We start from the raw sequence: 20,909 nt of genomic DNA, 5'->3' as shown, positions 1-20,909 counted from the left end.
TGTGAACAGGTGTCTTTTATACAGGTAACAAGTTCAAACAGGTGCAATTAATACAGGTAAAGAGTGCAGAATAAGAGGGCTTCTTAAAGAAAAATTAACAGGTCTGTGTGAGCCAGAATTCTTGCTGGTTGGTAGGTGTTCAAATACTTATTTGCAGCAGTAACATACAAATAAATTATTAAAAAATCATACATTGTGATTTCCGGATTTTTTTTTTTTTTTTAGATTATGTCTCTCACAGTGGACATGCACCTAAGATGAAAATTTCAGACCCCTCCATGGTTTCTAAGTGGGAGAACTTGCAAAACCGCAGGGTGTTCAAATACTTTTTTTCTTCACTGTATACACACACACACACACACATAAATATTCAACACTCTGATGTTGACCTTCATCTTGCCTCATATGAGCTACTGTCTGAATTTGGATTTTACAAAAACCTATAACCACAGCCTTTTAGAGTTGGATGATTTGTTCTTTCTTGTACACTTTTTACTTGCACTTAGCCACACTGAATCATTGTCTTCTCTCTCATTCCATCAGGCTGTTAGTCACATTATGGGGGAAGAACCCTAACCCAAATCAAATTCCCAGGGAATGTTAGCTAACTAGTTTGCATGTTCTCCCCGTGTTTGCATGGGTTCTCTCTGGGTGCTCCAGCTACCTCACACATCCAAAGACATGCAGGTGAAGTGAATTGGAAACTTTAAATTGTCCGTAGGTGTGCGTGCAGGTGTGAATGTGTTTGTCTGTATGTGGCGTCTTGTCCAGGGCGTACTCCACCTCACACCCCATGACTGCTGGGATAGGCTCCAGCACCCACCCACCCCCTTGACCCTTAATTGGAGTAAGCTGTTGAAGGTGAGTGAGTGTGTGTAAGCTGAGTATAGGTCTTTACTGCCGGTGAAATCTTATCTCTTAATTTGCTGTTAAAGGTGATGGTATAGTGGATTATTTGCTCTGACTGAGTGATTCTTAGTTGCTCTTTCTCTCTCTGAGCTGCTGGCTTTATGACCTGTGTGGACTCCATCATGCTGCCTGACAAGGAGCTGGGAATGTCAACTCCAAGAAATGAATAATGGTGCCTTGGGTGGTGAAGGATTTCCAGCCATGCTGGGGAGGATCAGTGGAAGAGTGTCAGGAAGCGGTGGATGGCAGAGGAGAACACTGCAAAGCATCTCCATGCAGCACTGGGTATTAGATGTGTGTGGTCGACAGAGTGTTTGAGCTTTTGTGGGGAACAGTTTGGAGCATAACTGGGTTGAGGGTGGAAATGATAAAGTTCAGTATTGGCCCTGAGGACCAGTGGTGCAGGGGCTCATCTCTCGATTCTGTAGCATAAAGCAGATGAGAGTCTGCAATTTTTCTTGGCCGGGATGCCAGTCCATTACTGATAACCTTCCCAAGGCCGATGCCCATTTACAACTGGGTGGACCTGGGCGATGCAGATGAAGTGTTTTGTCCAAGCATACAGACAGGTAGCATGAGCAGGATTCAAACCTAGGTCTGTTTATTGGCAGGCCAGCTCAGTTACCTGATCTACAGGCACTGGGGAGATTGATCCAAGATGTGTGGTCAGGACTCTGATCTTTTTCTCCAGGAGCATCTATCATGGGAACACTGGACTATATATGGTTGCTTAGCTCCAACATTTCTGTCAATGCATGTTCTGACAATTATTATTTCATTTTCTATACCCACTTGCTCCAGTCGAGGGGCATAGGGGGCTGGGACCTATTCCAGCAGTCATAGGGCATGAGGCGGGTTACACCCTGGATAGGATGCCAGTCAACCACAGGGCCACATATAGACAGACAAATATGTTCATACTCACACTTACATCTACAGTCAATTTAGAGTCACCAGTTCACCTAACCTGAATGTTTTTGGAAGTGGGAGAAAGCTCTGACAATTATGTGTCATTTTACTTATTGGTAGATCCAAAGCAGATGGTCACCTCACTGACTCTGGCCTGCTTGTTCATGGGGTAGATAAGGTTTAAACCTTGCTCATTTATGGCACCTTGGGGCAACATTTGTTGTGAAGTGGTGCTGTATAAATAAATTAATTCAATTGATCACACAATACGAGGGCTACATTCACAGGCTTGGTAAAAGGCAAACACCCACTTGAAATTTTTTCCAGCATGCCAGTCTAGACATTTAAACGTTGGTTTCTGGTGGAAAATGTGGCCTACTAATGCCTTAATCTACAAACAGTGTCCCATTTCATCCTCACCCCAAAGTCCCGCAGTCAGTTAATTCAGAATTTCTATTCATTACAGATGAAGAGAGTAAGGTAAAAAATGTTTCACAGGTGCAAGCTGTACTCATTTTCTTCAATTGTCCTACCCACATCTACAAATGCAACCTATGATCTTCAAGGAGCCCTGCAGAGTCTAACAGGTGAGTCACTACTGATGTCGTTGAAAGACTAATTTAAGAGTAGCTCCATAATAACAGTAATCCTTAAAAGGTATAAATTAGCACATAATCATAAACATCAAAAATAACACATAAACACATAAACAACACATAAACATCAAATCATCAACACCCACGGACATTACGCCAGTTTTTTTAGTGCCTGCAGCTGAACTGGTTCACTTTTGGCCAAAAAAGTGAGACAACGGCGGAGAGGAAAACGAGCTGGAGCTCTCATGCGCCTCAGACTAAGGGGCACGCGCACGCCCCTACCTGGGATATTTCTCTCCAACGTCCGCTCACTCCACAACAAGATGGATGAGCTGGCACTGCTCCATGTGTACTGTGCTTCACGGAGACGTGGTTAAATGCACAGACACCGGACTGCGCGCTCCAACTAGAGGGATTCCGACTCCTCCACACAGACAGAGACCGAGCACTCACTGGTGGAAAAACAAGAGGTGGAGGACTCTGCTTCTATATCAACAACGCCTGGTGCTCCGATGTGATTGTGATCTCCCAACACTGCTGTCCCTCTCTGGAATGTCTCCTCATAAACTGCAGACCGTTCTACTCTCCACGTGAGTTTAACTCTTTCATACTTTGCTCTGTGTATATTCCACCGAGCACGGACATGCACAAGGCCGAGCGCGCGCTCGCGGATCAGATTATGAGCGTGGAGAGAGACTTTCCGGACTCTCTTGTTATAATTCTCAGTGATTTTAACAAAGGGAATCTCAGTCAGGAATTACCAAAATACAAACAGTTTGTTAAATGCCCGACCAGAGAAGGGAGCATGTTAGATCATTGTTACACGACAGTGAGCGGTGCCTACCGCGCGGTGGCCCATGCAGCTTTGGGACTCTCAGATCACGTGATGGTCCACTTGATCCCCACGTACAGAGACTAAAACGCTCTAAACCTGTTGTGAGGACGTCTAAAGTGTGGAGCAATGAAGCTGTAGAGGAGCTACGCGCGTGCTTGGCCACCATGGATTGGGATATGTTTGAGGCTTCAACAGACAGTCTAGATGACTACACAGACACTGTGACGTCATATATTCATTTCTGTGAAGACAGCATCATCCCACAGCGTACCAGGGTGAGATATAACAATGACAAGCCCTGGTTCACACCTAAACTCCAGCAACTCCGTCAGCAGAAAGAGGTGGCTTTCAGAGAAGGAGACAGAGACAGCTATAGAGGTGCAAAGTACAGATTTAGCAAGGAGGTGGCAAAAGCTAAATCCATGTACAGTTCACGTCTGCAGCAAAGGTTCTCTGCCAACGACTCAGCCTCTGTGTGGAGGGGGTTGAAAGAGATCACCAACTACAAGCCCAAAGCACCTCATTCTATTGACGACCTCAAGCTGGCCAACGACCTGAACGTCTTCTATTCACGCTTTGAAGACAAGGACTCACACCTCCCCACCCCCCCACACAACTGGATATTCAAACACTCTGGACCTCCCCCCTCTCACTGCTGCACTCCCCCTGTTGGAGGATGTGAGGAGACATTTCAAAAGGCTGAATCCACATAAGGCCCCGGGCCCAGACTGTGTCTTTCCTGCCACCCTGAGACACTGCGCTGATGAGCTGGCCCCAGTCTTCACGGGGATCTTCAACACCTCCCTGGAGTCATGCCATGTTCCAGTCTGTTTCAAGTCCTCAATCATAGTTCCAGTCCCCAAGAAACCACGCGTCACTGGACTTAATGACTACAGGCCTGTGGCTCTCACGTCTGTAGTCATGAAGACCTTCGAACGCCTGGTTTTATCCTACCTGAAGTCCATCACCAACCCCCTCCTGGACCCCCTGCAGTTTGCCTACAGAGCCAACAGGTCTGTAGACGACACCATAAACCTGGCCCTGCACTCCATCCTGCAGCACCTGGACTCCCCAGGAACCTACGGTAGGATCCTGTTTGTGGACTTCAGCTCTGCATTCAACACCATCCTTCCAGCTTTGCTCCAGGACAAGCTTTCTCTGCTCCACGTGCCCAACTCCACCTGCAGGTGGATCACAGACTTCCTGACGGACCGGAGTCAGCGTGTGAGGCTGGGAAAAAATGTCTCGAACACTCGGGCTCTCAGCACAGGATCTCCACAGGGCTGTGTCCTTTCCCCTCTGCTCTTCTCCCTCTACACTAACTGCTGCACCTCCAGCCATGACTCCGTAAAGCTCATCAAGTTTGCGGATGACACCACCCTCATCGGACTCATTTCGGATGGGGATGAGTCTGCCTACAGGAGGGAGGTGGACCAGCTGGTGACCTGGTGCAGCAGCAACAACTTGGAGCTCAACGCCCAGAAAACAGTGGAGATGATCGTGGACTTCAGGAAAGCCACAGCCCCCCCGCCCTCCCTCGCCCTCCCTCGCCCTCACCAACAGCCCCATCACCACTGTGGTCTGTCACCGCTTCCTCAGCACCACCATCACCCAGGACCTCAAGTGGGAGTCAACCATCAGCTCCCTCATCAAGAAGGCCCAGCAGAGGATGTACTTCCTGCGGCAGCTGAAGAAGGCCAAGCTGCCTGTCCAGCTGATGGTGCAGTTCTACACAGCGATCATCGAGTCCATCCTCTGCTCCTCCATCACGGTGTGGTACGCCGGGGCCACAGCCAGGGACAGACACAGACTGCAGACAGAACCTCCCGCCATAAGAACAGTTTCTTCCCCTCTGCCGTTAGACTCATGAACACCTCATAACTCAGTCACCTTAAGCTTAACTCTGTCACTTTATCATTTTATCATGGGTCACTTTAGACAATGTACTTTGGTTTTTAATTGCAGTCCTCCCACTGCACTGTTTTTTCTGTTTCTCTGTTTTGCTGTTGCACACAGCCTTTCATATTTCTTTTTTTTATCTTATATTTTATCTTATTTTGACACATATGTTATATTTTATCTTAGCATTTTATCTCTTCTTAATGTTGCACCATTGTACTGAAGCAAATTCCTACTCTGTGAATCCTGTTCACTGGCAATGGCAATAAACTTCTTCTGATTCTGATAATGTAATGGATATCAGCTCGTGGCGTTATGTACCACTGCTGAAGCAATGTGCCTCTTTGCCATTTAATTTACAAGATCTTGTTAAGTCTGTGAGCAATTCACGTTCACACGATAGCTTTGCTATGGAGTTATTTCCCTACCACAGCTGCCAATGTGCTTGTTCCAAGAATATGGGTAAAACCTACCTGGTACAGGGATGGAGTCCCTTCTGTGTCCCTTGTGTGACCAGAAAATTGGGGAGAATGCCACAGGACACTGAAGCAGTGGTGTCTAAAGTACTCCAGAGAGGGCCAAGAGGGTGCACCTATGAACTCATCCCATCTGCTCAAAGTGATGTTAATCAGTGAAATCACCTGCTGGAGTCAGTGGCTGCAAAGAAAACCTGCACCCTCTTGGCCCTTTCTGGAATACTTTGGACACCACGGCACTGATGGAATGCACAGCGCATGTCTAGGTCTTTCAAGGACTGCTCAGTGGAAGCATGCAGGACGCCATGGTTGGTGTGAATTTTTTAGCATGTTCAAAACAAATACAGAAGAAAAGCAGAGGTTGGTACACGCTCAAAGGATGCACAGACAGTGCACAAAGAAGTCACCAAAGATGTCATGGTTGGTCAAAGGATGCTGAATGAATGTACAATGATCTGGGCAGTTTACCGTGATTTTTATGAATAAAGTTCATTATAAAGCACTATTATGAAGCACAACATGAGCTCCTTGTCAGCTGATGTCCGCCAAGTTCTTCAGAAATGTTTGTGTGCGTTGAAAACTTTGAGCGCCAATCAGGTGGAGAGCTGTCCTCCTGCATGCACATTTGTTGTCCAGTGCTTGTCTTCTACTTTTTCTTTGGCTGTTCGATGGTTCATTTTGGGCTTCTGATTGGCCACAGCACTGGTGTCAATTCAGCACAAACACAGAAAGGACAGACGTGCAACAACATGGAGCACCAGTGGAGGTGTGGCAGAGTTGTTTGATGCACTGATGCATGATCAGTAAGGAAATATGACATCATGTTTTACACCATGGCAAACTCCTCTCAAATTTAGCATATATGTCTGTAAACTGGGAAGGTCCTTCTGCTCAGTGCAGATCTCTGTGGAAATGTAATGCCATCTGTCTATTAGCTCCTCATCTCCATGAGACACTGATAAATTTGCCAACAGACAAAATATGGAAATCCACAACTAATCCTTTAGCTGTATTGGTCATACTGTGACACAGCCGATGCACAGGTTTTTTTTTTTGTTTTTTTAAGAGAGAAAATGTGCTCAGACGTGAGTGACATGAATGTGGGAGCACAGCATTATAATACAGCACGGACCCACAGCGGCACAGCCAGAGGCTCATGTCTAAAACGAGTCAGCAGAATCCAACAAATCAGACAGGAGATGTTTCTTCTTTGACAGCAAGTGAAAGAGTGAGTGTCACCTGAAAAACTTGGCAGAAGCATCGCTGAATAAATGCTCAAAGACTGCCATTGGTTGCCGAAGTGTGGCACAAAAGATGCACGGAGAAACCACAAAAAGCTCAGGGACTGCACAAGACACCATAGTTGCACAGAGGACACTCAGTTGCACACACTTCATTGTGACGATCCCACCCGTTGTGTTCCCAGCTGGACGCTGTGCTGTGTTCCACTGGATGACCCGTGTTGTGCGCTGGACGCTGTGTATATAAAATAATTATTTTGTAGCGGAATAATCATTTCCTCTCCGAGTGGGACATTAAAAACACCTTAAATCGCTTCTGGAATCACAAAGGACTATTCCAGTTGCTGCCTTTCTCTCTCACATGTGCACACTTACTGAGGTGGAGAATGCATTGGAACAGTCTAAAAGGCAATTATTTGTAATGTGTATATCGTGATAGCTTGGTAAAACAGTTGCATGTTCTTTCCTTCTAATGAGTAGCTGTAAAAGTATATTTATGATAGATTGAACATCTCGTTATAATCGTTCAGATGAGCTGCGACTGTGATGTGGTGCGCTGACGCAATGAGTCGCACTCGCATGCAGCATTTTTTGAATTGTTTGTCCAATGTTTAGTTGAAGTTCATGTGATTAATGCGTGATGGAGATTTTGAAACATTTCAAAATTTTCTTTGCACACGTCCACAAAGCCACACACAGTTTACAATGAGTTTGAGATGAGTTTACTCTCGTGCACAGCAGAGTGCATGCAAGTGCGGATCAAACTCATGCAAGTGTCAGGGCACCTTAAGGGATCCTAAAGGTTTGACCTTACCCTAATGAAGTACCTCGGGTGGCGGGGGTGACTTATGTTCTGATTTGATGGGATATAAATAAAGTGAATTGAATGCATTAAAAATGCTGTGCAAAAAGGTAAATATTGGTCAGGTTTTGCACCTCCAACACATTGTCATATATATATATATTGAACCATTGCCATTCTGTAAATTCCAAGTTGTTAGGGCATCTTTGCAGCTCAGCCAGTTAGTGCAAATCACTTCTTACAGACTGCTGCATGGCTTCTAATCCTGCCCGTGGCTGTGTTTTTCTGTATCTCTTAATTACAGGGTGCAGTGTGACAAAACCACATAAAAAGGGCTGACAGTGCATTAAGAAGAACTGGACATCTCCACCATGTCCTATACAGAAATGAATACAGAGCTCAGGAAACAGAGGCTAGAATTGTTAGCTGCAGACAGCAATAGAGTGTCTTTTTATTTCTCTCTACTTTTAAGTAGCTATTCAACCATGGTTGCTCATTAACCTCAGACAAGTGCTTTGACTAATCCCTGGTACTGAAGGAGCCAGTGTTAATTACAAAAAGCTGCAGTTGAGGTTAGGGATAAAGTGAAGACACCTACCATAATCATTTTCAAATACAACTCAGTACATGTAATTGCATTAGAAAGGCAAACTTGATCAAATACAAGTATTTCCACCATCTTCATTAAACACTTGGGAACTCATGATGGGCTCCAACTGCCTTCAGTCCAATGACATGCTGATTATGCCATGATCCCACTAGGAATCATCAAAGTGAATTTTATCTACACAGACTAGTGCACACCTGCCCAATTTGGGACCCTAGGGCCAAACGTGACCCATGCTCCTTTTGATTTAGCCCATCATGCTATGCAGCACGATATTTAGAGCAAAACAGGTGTTTTTTTTTAATCATTTTCCAAAGCACCTTGCCTGTACATTCTGTCAGTAAACTGTCTTTCCTTTGTACCGATGAAAAGTTTAGACGAGATTTCTCATTCAATTGAATGGGAACGCGTGTCCACACTTTTGACTGGTAGTGTAAGTTATGCTAGAACAAGCATATAGATGTTTTATTATTGCTACACATGTTCATTTTGTGCAAAATATAATTTCATTCACTTTGATGTAACATAAAAAATTATTTTTGGCCTGTGGAACTCCACTGGATAAATTTTCAGCCTTTCACAGTAAAGAAATTGGGCACCCCTGGTCTAGAGAAACAGTTAGGACAAGAAACATAATGACTACCAGATTTGACACAACTTCTGGGCTGCTACTGTGTAGCGCCATGGCCTTGATTCGCATAATTAAATAAAGTACATTATGCCACAAAAACCTGAGTGCAAGTGGAGACAAAGACTGCGTTTCCGCCCCCAGTTGAGAAATTCCTAAGTCATCTGGAGATCTTCAGATAAGTTTTGAAGACGTCCCCCAATGGTCCAACACTGCTTCACAGAGGGAAAAACAAAGCCATAATTCAAAGTTCTTCAAAGAGAAGCCCTCATTTTTATCAGTGAATTTTCGGCCATTATGAATTACATGACATTATAATGGCTTCACGTCAGAATCTGAGCTTCTCCAGACCAGGAAAACCCAAACTTCATGATCAAACTAAGGCAGGAACCTCTCAAGACTGCAAAAATTCCCCCACACCAAGATGGGGCCATAAATCTTTGAGTCTTCACGACCAACTACTTTCTTGGTTTAAAGCAAAGGAAAAGACCTTTGGTTTGAAATAAAAATTTAGATCAGTATTTCTTTCATTTATATCTAAAGACTTAAAAGGTTGTTTGCATTTATTATTCAAACCAAATGCTTTGCATGTAATCATTCCAGTTTATTGACATGTGCTCATTTTAACTGACGTGTTTGTGTGTGTAACCTTTCTGGAGTATCTAAAATGCTGATGTTGAAGTACTGTACTCGGTTTATCCAAAGGATGTGTTTAACTGACTATTAATAATGGGTGTCCATTTGAGTGTCTGAGAACAAATAGTATTTCAAATTAATTAATGTGTTTAAATAGTTGAATCATTTCTGTCTGCCCTCTTTTGATAGACATGAAGCTTTCTGTAATGTTACACACCCTAAATGGGCGGAGTTTGGTGACATCAATCCCCCTTTAAGAAGTTAGGACAGAGCCTCAATTGACCCCTCGCCTCCCCTTCTTCCTTCGGCCTTCACCCTTCTGCTGCTCTTCTCTTTTTCTTCTTTGTAAACGCTTAAATTTTATTTTGGGCCAAGGGCCCATTGCTAAGCAAGCTAACATGTGGCATTCATTCATTCATTTTTTCCTTTTGACAAAGTTTTAACCTGACGCTTTAAAGTGCATCAAATCTTTTTGAATTTTTAAGAGAACGTCTGAGCTGAGCTTTTCAAATTAAGAGCAAATTTAAAAAGGGACTTTTCCTTTTCAATATAATCTTTCAACACTCTTAAAGTTTTACTTTTTTTCTAAATTCACAAAGACTTTAATTTGGCTCTAACAATTTTTGAAGCTACCAGACCCCATTTTCAACAAACACCTTCTACCTCTGGGTTCCTGCAAGCTGACAACGGAGCTGATTTCAAACCTGACTGGAAGCAGCCGTCGGCGAAGCCAGCCGACAAGACCTGGGATCACTCGGGGACACCTCTGAGTTAACCCCACCGACCCAGGTGAGCTCACGCTGCCTGGAGCATGGACATCCACAATGGATGGATTGATCATCCGAGCCATATCGCCAACAGCAGCTAAGTGGCACAGTCAACGGTTCCACCAAAAGGGTTTGTTGTCTGTCGATACAAAGTGGCTAATTTAAGCCTTTGGCTCCTATTTTAAACATTCAGGCTTGTTTAATATTTTCTTAATAATTGACTTCAAAATTCATCACTAAATTCCAATCAGATTTATCTACTTAAAGTTTTAAGCTTTAGCTCCCTTTCTTCCAACGTCTCATGAGTGAGTAAGAAAATTGTTTCCATGAATGAACCTATTTCCAATCACTGTCCAGGAAATGCCAATAAAATGTTCATTTCTTGTATAAATTGTAAATAAATTGTAAATATTTTCTGCTGTGGCTTATTTTGTGTACAGAAGGAAACTCTTGGTCAACCGTATCATGAGAATTCATGAGTTTCAGATCAGAGATTGATTAAATTAAATTGAGACTGATTAATTCATTTGAGACTGATAAATTAATGTTTAAATTAAAGCACTTGTCCTATAAATAAGTGATGCCACGAGTAATAATTAAATAATAAGCATTAAACCCTAAATTAATTATTTTGGTGAACTGTTTTGTTGGGCCTAGTCCAATCTAATTCAATTTGGGAGTTTAATTACTTATTCACTATAAATTGCTACATCTAATGGTGCTCCGTGTGAGCGCAATTCAGTAATAAATTATTTTATTAAATAAACGTTACATATTTCTGGTGCCAAGCGTGTGGAGGCTTTATTATTAAAACTGTTACACATCTATTGATGCCACCGTGTGGAGGAATAAAAATTTAAACAAAAAATGTTACATCTTTTAGTTCCCTGTTGTGAGGCCTGAATATTTGTAAAGCAAAGTGTCTCAAATGAATAAATAAATAAATAAAAATGTTACAACTGTATCATCAGAATGGACCTAAAAAGCCATAAACACCTAACATCAACACTTCAAGGTTTTGTATATTTAGGACAGCCACTGATGAATAAATGTGAGAAGAATACATTATTTGTTTGCAAATGTGCTCAGCTAACTGTTTTTAGGGGGTAAATCAACAATTTCAATTCTTTGCTTCTTTGGTCAAAGATACAATTACTGACATCACAAAGTCTACCATGATTCAGTTCAGAGACCCATGATTAAAATGAGGTGATATCATCCTCCCATTACCTGCCTGGCCCTATGCTACAACAACAAACCGAAGGTGGTGGGTATGGACAGAAATCGTGTTACATGGGAAATTCAAAATAAGGCTATATCATCAATGTTTTACTTTGCAAAAATAATATTCTTGTCATTGATTGCTGAATGGACACATCAAACCCCTAATTATTCCTAGTTATGGCTTACAATAGCTTAAATTTGAGTCATATAAAAAGTTACACCTGTACAGTTGTCATGTACAACCCCAATTCCAATGAAATTGGGACATTGTGTAAAATATAAATAAAAAAAGAATACAATGATTTGCAAATCCTCTTCAACCTATATTCAATTGAATACACCACAAAGACAAGATATTTAATGTTCAAAGTGATAAACTTTGTTGTTTTTGTGCAAATATTTGCTCATTTTGAAATGGATGCCTGAAACATGTTTCACAAAAGCTGGGACAGTGGGATGTTTACCACTGTGTTACATCACCTTTCCTTCTGATAACACTCAATAAGCGTTTGGGAAGTGAGGACGCTAATCGTTGAAGCTTTGTAGGTGGAATTCTTTCCCATTCTTGCTTGATCTATGACTTCAGTTGTTCAACAGTCCGGGGTCTCCGTTGTCGTATTTTGTGCTTCGTAATGCGCCACACATTTTCAAAGGGTGACAGGTCTGGACTGCAGGCAGGCCAGTCTAGTACCTGCACTCTAACTACGAAGCCACGCTGTTGTAACACGTGCAGAATGTGGCTCGGCATTGTCTTGCTGAAATAACCAGGGACATCCCTGAAAAAGACGTTGCTTGGATGGCAGCATGTGTTCCTCTTAAACCTGGATGTACATTTCAGCATTGATGGTGCCATCACAGATGTGTAAGTTGCCCATGCCATGGGTGCTATCACACCCCCATACCATCACAGATACGAGCTTTGAACTTTGCGCTGGTAACAATCTGGAAGGTCTTTTTCCTCTTTTGTCCAGAGGACACAACATCCATGATTTCCAAAAACAATTTGAAATGTGGACTCATCAGACCACATCACACTTTTCCACTTTGCGTCTGTCCATTTCAAATGAGCTCGGGCCCAGAGAAGGCGGTGGTGTTTCTAGATGTTGTTGATGTATGGCTTTCACTTTGCATGGCAGAGTTTTAACTTGCACTTGTAGATGTAGCGACAAATTGTGTTAACTGACAATGGTTACTCAACATTCAGTTGCAAGGAATTTAGGAATTCCATCATCTACAGTCCATAATATAATCAGAAGATTCAGAGAATCTGGAGAACTTTCTACCCTTAAGTGGCAAGGCTGAAAACCAACATTGAATGCCCGTGACCTTAGATCCCTCAAGCAGCACTGCATTAAAAACCAACATCATTGTGTAAAGGATCTTACCGTGTTGTCTCAGGAACACTTTAGAAAACATTGTTCTTAAACTGTTGGACAATTTTTTCACACAGTTGTTCACAAAGTGGTGATCCTCGCCCCATCTTTGCTTGCGAAAGGCTGAGCCTTTTATCCACAATCATGACACTAAACTGTTTCCAATTAACCTGTTCACCTGTGGAATGTTCCAAACAGGTGTTCTTTGAGCATTCATCAACTTTTCCAGTCTTTTGTTGCCCTGTCGCAGCTTTTTTGAAATGTGTTGCAGGCATCCATTTCAAAATGAGCAAATATTTGCACAAAAACAAAATGTCTACCAGTTTGAACATTAAATATCTTGTCTTTGTGGTGTATTCAATTGAATATAGATTGAAGAGGATTTGCAAATCATTGTATTCTGTTTTTATTTACATTTCACACAACGTCCCAACCTCATTGGAATTGGGGTTGTACAATACAAGAAAACTAGAGAGACAGCTCTTAAATTGAACAGTTTAACATGGGCTTCACTGAAGGGCAACTTGCTTTTGGAGCCACTCTCAAGTGGTTATTCAAAGAACTGCAGGTTTTTTCCAGCACCAGAGGTTGCTGCTTGGCTGGGAAAAGCTCAACTGCTCCCTAGAGTGCCACGGGATAAACATAAGAAAATGGACAGATTAGGTCTGTAGGTCCAGCTGCAATGGATCAATAAATGATCTATCAGAAAAATACATAAATGTAGCTGGTACGTATATATACATACATGCATACATTTTCAACCACTTCAGGGACTGGGTCACGGGGGCAACAGTCCCAGCAGGGGACCCCAAAATTCCCTTGTAACTGGTACATTTCACATTTTCAAGGGTAAGTAAGACTCACACAGCACATTACACTAACAGTCATGTTTTGAATCCTTGTGGTAAAACTGAAGTTATTGTACTTGGCCCCACAAATCTTAGAAACATGGTGTCTAACCAGATCCTTACTCTGGATGGCATTACCCTGACCTCTAGTAATACTGTGAGAAATCTTGGAGTCATTTTTGATCAGGATATGTCATTCAAAGTGCATATTAAACAAATATGTAGGACTGCTTTTTTGCATTTACGCAATATCTCTAAAATTAGAAAGGTCTTGTCTCAGAGTGATGCTGAAAAACTAATTCATGCATTTATTTCCTCTAGGCTGGACTATTGTAATTCATTATTATCAGGTTGTCCTAAAAGTTCCCTGAAAAGCCCTCAGTTAATTCAAAATGCTGCAGCTAGAGTACTGACGGGGACTAGAAGGAGAGAGCATATCTCACCCATATTGGCCTCTCTTCATTGGCTTCCTGTTAATTCTAGAATAGAATTTAAAATTCTTCTTCTTACTTATAAGGTTTTGAATAATCAGGTCCCATCTTATCTTAGGGACCTCATAGTACCATATCACCCCAATAGAGCACTTCGCTCTCAGACTGCAGGCTTACTTGTAGTTCCTAGGGTTTGTAAGAGTAGAATGGGAGGCAGAGCCTTCAGCTTTCAGGCTCCTCTCCTGTGGAACCAGCTCCCAATTCAGATCAGAGAGACAGACACCCTCTCTACTTTTAAGATTAGGCTTAAAACTTTCCTTTTTGCTAAAGCTTATAGTTAGGGCTGGATCAGGTGACCCTGAACTATCCCTTAGTTATGCTGCTATAGGCTTAGACTGCTGGGGGGTTCCCATGATGCACTGAGTGTTTCCTTGTCTTTTTTGCTCTGTATGCACCACTCTGCATTTAATCATTAGTGACTGATCTCTGCTTTCCTCCACAGCATGTCTTTTTCCTGGTTCTCTCCCTCAGCCCCAACCAGTCCCAGCAGAAGACTGCCCCTCCCTGAGCCTGGTTCTGCTGGAGGTTTCTTCCTGTTAAAAGGGAGTTTTTCCTTCCCACTGTTGCCAAGTGCTTGCTCACAGGGGGTCGTTTTGACAGTTGGGTTTTTTCCGTAATTATTGTATGGCCTTGCCTTACAATATAAAGTGCCTTGGGGCAACTGTTTGTTGTGATTTGGCGCTATATAAATAAAATTGATTTGATTTGATTTGGGTGGTGAAGAATTTTAAGTATATTAGCCTTTTCACTTCCTGATATATTTCACACGACATACTGCAGGGATAAATCTATATCTTTCGTCTTCACTGAAATATCTGGTACAGCTCTTCCCCGCCTTCCTCTGGTTTAAAATATGCCTTAGAATATTTTAAAATGTCTTGGGATACTCTTACGGTAATAATCCCATTTGAATGAGGTGAGCTCTTAATTACTGCATATTTTTAGAGGCCTCCTGGGATATCCTGCTGCGGTGGCAGGGCTATTTAAGACCGTAAAACACTGTTGCTGATAACTTTGTTGAAAGACTGCAGCCTTTAATCTTCTCATTAAGCATTAAACTAACTCACTTTAACTTGAGCCAATGGATTTGAATCTAAACGCCGATACAAAATGAGAGCAGTCCATTCTGAAACAATTACAGGGACCTTAGAACTGTGGTTATTTTGTAATTTAATCTCAAGGTGAAAACAAAGGGATGCAACATGATTCAAATGAAGTTAGTGTCATAAAACATTTGACCTTGTGGTTAGAAAGCATATGTCCTATACCAGGGACTTCTAACATTGCACAAAAAAGTGAATACTTTTACAGCCAGCCAATATTCAACAAATATTTAACAGTATTACAATACTCAATAAATAACATGATTAAATTGAAAGAATGTCATTTTTTTTTAAAGTTACTTTAAATCATGTTGTTCCAATTCAAGTCAGCATGCACCAGTGGTGCATGTCATAACATCCACCACACTGTGGAACCATCTTGGGTCCTTGATGGAAACCACCCAAGCAGACAAACAGTCCATGCCTACCTCACAAAAGTACTCATCAATCAGCCACAGCAAGGGAAAACATGGACGTTCCCTTAGCCTGTTCCACACCGGGTTCCTGAGCAGTGAGTCATCTGCATGCGGGATCACATTCCAAGAAAGTCCAAAATGTTATATTTGATGTTTCCTCACCATACAAGTGATAGTCCCCATCTTCGCCTCCCCAACTACGGGTTCATTTAACATAAAGTCATTCCAGTAGCACCAAACATCCTCCAAAGGGAGCAAGTATGAAATATATCTATTTATCACCTTAGGCCACCAAGTCTCACAACAATACAGTAAAACAGAAAGCACTACAACACTAATGATGCTGAAGCTCCTCCCAGGCATCTCTCAAACTCAAAGGACCCAGAAACATGAATTTCACTGATGAGAAGTGAATATCTGGACAAGACAGTCTTCTGATGGCCAAGTTCAGGAACTCATTGAAATTCTGGCTCTTAGTTTGATCCGGAACAACCGGAAACCCAGGCACTCTGATTTACAGGTGGACACCATTCGGAAAATTTAGATGGCTTTCAGCGACAATTTTATGGGGATTACACAAATTAAGGAGTGCTCCAGCCGGTTTAAAGACCGCCCACAGCATCTGAGAGCGCGGCGCGCTCTGAGCGCCGATCGACAGGCTCAAACCCTGCTCAAACAACCAGATCATTTCCAATGTGAAGGCTTTGCTGATCCAGCACGTCGTCTAACTTTCACAAAAAAGGCAGAAGGCGTGGACATCAGCACTTTTTCGGCACATTCTACTGTTACAGGAGTTTTTTTCATGGAAAGAGAAGCGGAGGATTGCGCCACTATGCCACTCATGGTGCGGGACAAAACCACCTCCGTGTTGGTCTCACAGGACAGCTTTCAGGTGGCTTTCAGACAGCTTCCGGTTGCTTTTCAGTCGTGTGAGTATCCGAGAAATTGTGCATGAGCTGGACATGCCCCAACATGTCCTGTGAGGCTTCATCACGGTGGTGCTTTGCGCCATACGGCTCCGCCATGACGCACGGAGTTCCTCCGCACGTCTGTCTCAATGTGCCGAAAAAGTGCTGATGTCCACGTCTTCCGCAATTCCTGTGCTAGTCAGATGACATACTGGATCAAGACGGCGTCCAGTTTAGAAATGAACGGCACATTCCACTGTTACAGGAGTTTTTGTCATGGAAAGAGGAGCAGAGGAACGCTGTGATGAAGCCTCACAGGACATGTTGGGGCATGACCATGGAGGTGCTTTTGTCCCGCGCCATGAGCGGCATGGTGGCGCAATCCTCCGCTTCTCTTTCCATGAAAAAAACTCCTGTAACAGTAGAATGTGCCGAAAAAGTGCTGATGTCCACGCCTTCTGCCTTTTTTGTGAAAGTTAGACGACGTCCCGGATCAACAAAGCCCTCACGTTGGAAATGATCTGGTTGTCTGAGTGGGGTTTGAGCCTGTCGATCGGCGCTCGGAGCGCGCCGCGCTCTCAGATGCTGCGGGCGGTCTTTAAACCGGCGGGAGCACTCCTTAATCAATCAATCAATCAATTTTTTTATATAGCGCCAAATCACAACAAACAGTTGCCCCAAGGCGCTTTATATTGTAAGGCAAGGCCATACAATAATTATGTAAAACCCCAACGGTCAAAACGACCCCCTGTGAGCAAGCACTTGGCTACAGTGGGAAGAAAAACTCCCTTTTAACAGGAAGAAATATGCAACAGAACCAGGCTCAGGGAGGGGCAGTCTTCTGCTGGGACTGGTTGGGGCTGAGGGAGAGAACCAGGAAAAAGACATGCTGTGGAGGGGAGCAGAGATCGATCACTAATAATTAAATGCAGAGTGGTGCATACAGAGCAAAAAGAGAAAGAAACAGTGCATCATGGGAACCCCCCAGCAGTCTACGTCTATAGCAGCATAACTAAGGGATGGTTCAGGGTCACCTGATCCAGCCCTAACTATAAGCTTTAGCAAAAAGGAAAGTTTTAAGCCTAATCTTAAAAGTAGAGAGGGTGTCTGTCTCCCTGATCTGAATTGGGAGCTGGTTCCACAGGAGAGGAGCCTGAAAGCTGAAGGCTCTGCCTTAATCTGTGTAATCCCCATAAAATCGTCGCTGAAAGCCATCTAAATTTTCCGAATGGTGTCCACCTGGAGGTCTCTCACAGTTTCTGGAAAAATGTGATGCAGCAAATCTCCAAATCGTTCAGACATTTATTCGCAATAAAAATCCGACGAGAGGGGTGGACCACTGCTCACTCAAAGCCTGCTCACAGGTGTGAAAAAACACACACATGCGCACGAAGGTTCAAGCTTGGCTGATGCAATCACACGTGATTCAATTCCATATGGTTTTTGCAAAAAATAAAAAGGTACGATACTTTTTGGACAGACCTCGTATTTTGCTCTTTATTGTAACTCAGGATGTTTGTATATTAAAAGGTCTGAGGTAAACCGAGTTTCACTGCCTATCTGCTCAAGACTTTTTAAACTTGAGTCTTTTCTCTGGATGACAGGAGGAGTAGACGTGAAGGGAAGAACAGAACAAAAACAAACCGGAGACTCACAAGGGGTTCGTATTGTTGCACAGGTCGCTGCAGACAAACATACTGATGGCTTGAACCATAATTGAGTTCACTCTTTGCCAGAAACGTCTGTAAGGACCGAGTCAGAAAATACAGCAGATGCAGGTCAAGTGTGGTGACAGAAGATTGCTGAGGTTCCTCAAGGCACATGGACTTTCATGCTGGAGGTCAATTAGGTATGCTAAACAGCCCATGCATCACTTTTTCCTGCTGCTGATCTGTATTCTGCACATGACTCTGACGCTGATCTCAAAGTCTCTCTGCATTCGCCGTTCTGAGGATAACACGCAGTGAGTGAGGGGGGTGGGGGCATAAAGGAGGAGAGTGTTCTTTTATCCTCTGTGGCTTAATGGCGAAAAAGAGACAATATTCCGCTCCTGTGTTAGTGCTTCTCAATGAACCGCGCATCGAGTTGGCGGTTAAGGTGTGAGGGAAATAAATGGCTGGCAGCTGGAACAGGATGGAGAAAGGTCAACAACGTGTCACACAGTCATTCTATCAGACCTGCCTTGCTCAATCCCACATTGTGGCGGTCTCCCACCAGCACAAAGTGTGTGACTGTAAACATTGGCCGTTACGTGTTTGAGGCACCACAGTGGAAACAATGCCAACGAGAACCTGTAAATGCTTTTTATTCACTCAGAATAAAAGCAAATCTAATGGAAGATTCCCTACCGTGAACAGGAAAAGGACAATGTTCTCATTGCTGCGGCAACATTTCAAATTTGTATGGATGATCTATAATCATCCATCAAAATCACTGCCTTCTGTTTATTTCCCCACAACATGGTAAGCGGAGGTGCTAAAATTAGCCATTATCTTGTTTTCCATGTTTCATTTTTTCCATACACCAGCAGTGCAATATGCGCAGGTATGGGGACTACTCTTCAATTTGGAGCAATTTAGCCAAGTGATGGGTGTAATTTGTTTTCCCCGTCAAGTTGTCATTTACATTTAAATTCATCATTACCAGCCATGTTTTGTGGAGATTTCCCCAGACCGTAGGTGTCAAAGCACTCGAGTGACGCACATTATGAGAGCCGCGGAACAATTCCCATTTTTTGCCAAAGAGGACAGGGTCCATTTTTTAGGGAAAGGAGACTTTGCCAGTGAATTCCCCCGGTGCAGGCAGGAAATATTAGTGAAAAATGACAGTCGGAACAGGGAGCCCTGCCACATGCCTTGGATTCCCTGACAGAGTCTTCCCCATGGACTCTAAACTTCTCCTTTTGGTTAGAATTCACTAATAAGTAAGGCCTGGTTCACAGGGTAAGATAATTAGGCTGATATCGGACCCAATCTTCCCCTTCCGACAATTTTAAGGATGCCCCGACAATCATGATGACACTAAAGATAATCTTATCAGATATTCCTGCCATGTGGTGTGTTAAGAGCGCTCTGATCTGCTTGGAAGGACGCCTGGGGCATTCCGATTGCAAATCGGGGATATACAACATGTTGGATTGTCTTAGCCCGATATCGCAGTGTGTGTGGTGTCCTCCGATCACAAACGAGCACGCAGCCTGCTGAATGTGATGTGCAGTCAATCAGAAAGCGAGGTGACGGATGCACGGAGCGAAATCTAAAATCAAAACAACTGTACTGACTTACCAGAAAGTACAGTGCTTGCGCTGTCTCCACTCCTTTAAAGAACGCTTTTTCTTTTTCGTTTTGTATGATTTTTTTCTCTGTTGTACAGTAAACAGTCCACAAACTATCTCCGTTTGTTTACTCTGAAGTCAGGTTTAATCTCAGGAGGTTTTGCGAGATTTCACGTCTGACCTGGGAATGTTAGTGGGTGAAATGTGTTTGTGTGTGGTGTGTTGTCTCCACCGTGTGGCTGCACACCACACACTGTACAAGCAACACTCTTAGATGTATGATTTTTTATCTCCGTGTGTATGGTCTCTCAGGTATTGGAAACCGACCGACAATTGTAAAATCTTGCCGTGTGAACCAGGCTTAAGCAACTTCCAAAACAAGTGGAATTCTGCCATTGGTTGGTTTGAACTGTCACTATGAGAGACGAGCTTTCCAGTCAAACATCTGCAGTACTGCAGATATTGGTAAGCACTTCTTTCAAGTATGTCATTATGTTGTAATAATATAGGCACACGAAATGAGAAATGAAATCTTTGAAACGGTGCTCGTGGAGTCGTGAGCTGCTATCACACCAAAAGCACCAGAACTGATTAGGAACTTAAGTACCTGGAATTCCTGATGGTCGAGATTCTGGACTGATTTTCTCGCCATGTTTCAAGCATTCTGACAATTATGTAATTAGATGATGACACTGTGTTGAATATCTGAACTGCTTTCAGTACCGTGTTTTATAGAGCTTTTTTTTTTGCCCCCTTCATTTTTTTGATGCTTAATATTACAAGCTCATCAAATTCAAGTTATATGTTTTGCTGCCATGATCTGTATCAGCCTCAAGCATCACGTGCAGTGATTAGGCACATGGGACAATAATCTTTTTTTTTCAATGTCTGCATATATAGTAATGGTAAGTGCCACACTGGCAGAACCATTTATGAACATTAATACATATACATGCAATTTATTTTT

General features: G+C 43.0%; 1 long non-coding RNA gene across 1 annotated transcript; it reads left to right on the top strand.

Annotated features, from left to right (window-relative positions):
* Positions 1-2,034: 2,034 nt before the first annotated feature.
* On the top strand, positions 2,035-19,685 carry LOC117517728. The gene is made up of 3 exons (XR_004562813.1): positions 2,035-2,045; positions 5,975-5,984; positions 19,593-19,685. It is a non-coding gene; the product is annotated as an uncharacterized LOC117517728 (long non-coding RNA).
* Positions 19,686-20,909: the final 1,224 nt, after the last annotated feature.

The sequence above is a fragment of the Thalassophryne amazonica genome, chromosome 9, assembly GCF_902500255.1.
Source record: "Thalassophryne amazonica chromosome 9, fThaAma1.1, whole genome shotgun sequence".
In the NCBI taxonomy this organism is placed as follows: domain Eukaryota; kingdom Metazoa; phylum Chordata; class Actinopteri; order Batrachoidiformes; family Batrachoididae; genus Thalassophryne; species Thalassophryne amazonica.
The sequence above is the reverse complement of the archived record's forward strand: the minus strand, read 5'-3'. Positions and strand labels throughout refer to the sequence as shown.